We start from the raw sequence: 4132 nt of genomic DNA, 5'->3' as shown, positions 1-4132 counted from the left end.
GTCGCTCTTGGATTGTGGAGGGATTCTATATTCATGTGGGGCCATGTAAGAGAGGAAATCTGTTTTGTGAAGAGGTTGGTGTTATGATCCACACATGTAGTTCATCGCCTTCACCACTCAGATACCAAGTCCTGCGCTCTCGCGGTGGCAGTCGGCCATCTTACCAGTGTTTGTGAAAGTCAAAATCTTCCAATGCCATAATAAAGCACAGAATTGTACTGGTTACACGATGAGGATGGGATTCGAACCCATGCATGCAGAGCACAATGGATTAGCAGTCCATCGCCTTAACCACTCGGCCAACTCATCCTGTAATATTTACGTGGCAAAAGACCTTAACAAACTGTAGTTGCTGTATGTAAACCCCGGATTGAAATATGAAAGTTAGGCAGAGCAATGGCAGGGCCATATATCGATGCCATCGAGACATTTAACAAATGTGTTGTCAGGCAGAGTGGTCTCAAGTGCTTGATGAGGTGTGTTGAGGTGTCGGTTCAAATCCCACCATTGAGGTTGCCGTTTGGAAAAGCTATTCTTCAATACCTGAATCTTATCAGTCGCTCTAGGATTGTGGAGGGATTCTATATTCATGTGGGGCCATGCAAGAGAGGAAATATGTTTTGCGAAGAGGTTGGTGTTATGATCCACACATGTAGTTCATCGCCTTCACCACTCAGATACCAAGTCATGCGCTCTCGCGGTGGCAGTCGGCCATCTTACCAGTGTTTGTGAAAGTCAAAATCTTCCAATGCCATAATAAAGCACAGAACTGTACTGGTTACACGATGAGGATGGGATTCGAACCATGCATGCAGAGCACGATGGATTAGCAGTCCATCGCCTTAACCACTCGGCCACCTCATCCTGTAATATTTACGTGGCAAAAGACCTTAACAAACTGTAGTTGCTGTATGTAAACCCCTGATTGAAATATGAAAGTTAGGCAGAGCAATGGCAGGGCCATATATCGATTGAAATATGAAAGTTAGGCAGAGCAATGGCAGGGCCATATATCGATGCCATCGAGACATTTAACAAATGTGTTGTCAGGCCGAGTGGTCTCAAGTGCTTGATGAGGTGTGTTGAGGTGTCGGATCAAATCCCACCATTGAGGTTGCCCTTTGGAAAAGCTTTTCTTCAATAACTGAATCTTATCAGTCGCTCTAGGATTGTGGAGGGATTCTATATTCATGTGGGGCAATGCAAGAGAGGAAATATGTTTTGTGAAGAGGTTGGTGTTATGATCCACACATGTAGTCCATCGCCTTAACCACTCGGCCAACTAATCCTGTAACATCTACGTGACAAATGACCTTAAAAACTGTAGTTGCTGTATGAAACCCTTGATTGAAATCAATGAAAGTTAGGCAGAGCAATGGATGTGCCATGTGTCTATCCCATCGAGACATTTAACAAATGTGTTGTCAGGCCGAGTGGTCTCAAGTGCTTGATGAGGTGTGTTGAGGTGTCGGTTCAAATCCCACCATTGAGGTTGCCCTTTGGAAAAGCTATTCTTCAATACCTGAATCTTATCAGTCGCTCTTGGATTGTGGAGGGATTCTATATTCATGTGGGGCCATGTAAGAGAGGAAATCTGTTTTGTGAAGAGGTTGGTGTTATGATCCACACATGTAGTTCATCGCCTTCACCACTCAGATACCAAGTCCTGCGCTCTCGCGGTGGCAGTCGGCCATCTTACCAGTGTTTGTGAAAGTCAAAATCTTCCAATGCCATAATAAAGCACAGAATTGTACTGGTTACACGATGAGGATGGGATTCGAACCCATGCATGCAGAGCACAATGGAATAGCAGTCCATCACCTTAACCACTCGGCCACCTCATCCAGTAAAATCTACGTGGCAAATGACCTTAAAAAACTGTAGTTGCTGTATGAAACCCTTGATTGAAATCAATGAAAGTTAGGCAGAGCAATGGCAGGGCCATATATCGATTCCATCGAGACATTTAACAAATGTGTTGTCAGGCCGAGTGGTCTCAAGTGCTTGATGAGGTGTGTTGAGGTGTCGGATCAAATCCCACCATTGAGGTTGCCCTTTGGAAAAGCTATTCTTCAATACCTGAATCTTATCAGTCGCTCTAGGATTGTGGAGGGATTCTATATTCATGTGGGGCAATGCAAGAGAGGAAATATGTTTTGTGAAGAGGTTGGTGTTATGATCCACACATGTAGTTCATCGCCTTCACCACTCAGATACCAAGTCCTGCGCTCTCGCGGTGGCAGTCGGCCATCTTACCAGTGTTTGTGAAAGTCAAAATCTTCCAATGCCATAATAAAGCACAGAATTGTACTGGTTACACGATTAGGATGGGATTCGAACCCATGCATGCAGAGCACAATGGATTAGCAGTCCATCGCCTTAACCACTCGGCCAACTCATCCTGTAATATTTACGTGGCAAAAGACCTTAACAAACTGTAGTTGCTGTATGTAAACCCCGGATTGAAATATGAAAGTTAGGCAGAGCAATGGCAGGGCCATATATCGATGCCATCGAGACATTTAACAAATGTGTTGTCAGGCAGAGTGGTCTCAAGTGCTTGATGAGGTGTGTTGAGGTGTCGGTTCAAATCCCACCATTGAGGTTGCCGTTTGGAAAAGCTATTCTTCAATACCTGAATCTTATCAGTCGCTCTAGGATTGTGGAGGGATTCTATATTCATGTGGGGCCATGCAAGAGAGGAAATATGTTTTGCGAAGAGGTTGGTGTTATGATCCACACATGTAGTTCATCGCCTTCACCACTCAGATACCAAGTCCTGCGCTCTCGCGGTGGCAGTCGGCCATCTTACCAGTGTTTGTGAAAGTCAAAATCTTCCAATGCCATAATAAAGCACAGAACTGTACTGGTACCACAATGAGGATGGGATTCGAACCATGCATGCAGAGCACAAAGGATTAGCAGTCCATCGCCTTAACCACTCGGCCACCTCATCCTGTAATATTTACGTGGCAAAAAGACCTTAACAAACTGTAGTTGCTGTATGTAAACCCCTGATTGAAATATGAAAGTTAGGCAGAGCAATGGCAGGGCCATATATCGATGCCATCGAGACATTTAACAAATGTGTGTCAGGCCGAGTGGTCTCAAGTGCTTGATGAGGTGTGTTGAGGTGTCGGATCAAATCCCACCATTGAGGTTGCCCTTTGGAAAAGCTATTCTTCAATACCTGAATCTTATCAGTCGCTCTAGGATTGTGGAGGGATTCTATATTCATGTGGGGCAATGCAAGAGAGGAAATATGTTTTGTGAAGAGGTTGGTGTTATGATCCACACATGTAGTTCATCGCCTTCACCACTCAGATACCAAGTCCTGCGCTCTCGCGGTGGCAGTCGGCCATCTTACCAGTGTTTGTGAAAGTCAAAATCTTCCAATGCCATAATAAAGCACAGAACTGTACTGGTTACACGATGAGGATGGGATTCGAACCGATGCATGCAGAGCACAATGATTAGCAGTCCATCGCCTTAACCACTCGGCCACCTCATCCTGTAATATTTACGTGGCAAAAGACCTTAACAAAACTGTAGTGCTGTATGTAAACCCCTGATTGAAATATGAAAGTTAGGCAGAGCAATGGCAGGGCCATATATCGATGCCATCGAGACATTTAACAAATGTGTTGTCAGGCCGAGTGGTCTCAAGTGCTTGATGAGGTGTGTTGAGGTGTCGGTTCAAATCCCACCATTGAGGTTGCCGTTTGGAAAAGCTATTCTTCAATACCTGAATCTTATCAGTCGCTCTAGGATTGTGGAGGGATTCTATATTCATGTGGGGCCATGCAAGAGAGGAAATATGTTTTGTGAAGAGGTTGGTGTTATGATCCACACATGTAGTTCATCGCCTTCACCCATCAGATACCAAGTCTTGTGCTCTCAAGGTGGCAGTCGGCCATCTTACCAGTGTTGTGAAAGTCAAAATCTTCCAATGCCATAATAAAGCACAGAATTGTACTGGTTACACGATGAAGATGGGATTCGAACCCATGCATGCAGAGCACAATGGATTAGCAGTCCATCACCTTAACCACTCGGCCACCTCATGCAGTAAAATCGACGGTGAAAAATGACCTTAAAAAACTGTAGTTGCTGTATGAAACCCTTGATTGAA

Source organism: Oncorhynchus kisutch, linkage group LG25, assembly GCF_002021735.2.
Source record: "Oncorhynchus kisutch isolate 150728-3 linkage group LG25, Okis_V2, whole genome shotgun sequence".
Taxonomy (NCBI): domain Eukaryota; kingdom Metazoa; phylum Chordata; class Actinopteri; order Salmoniformes; family Salmonidae; genus Oncorhynchus; species Oncorhynchus kisutch.
This window is presented reverse-complemented; position numbering follows the sequence as displayed.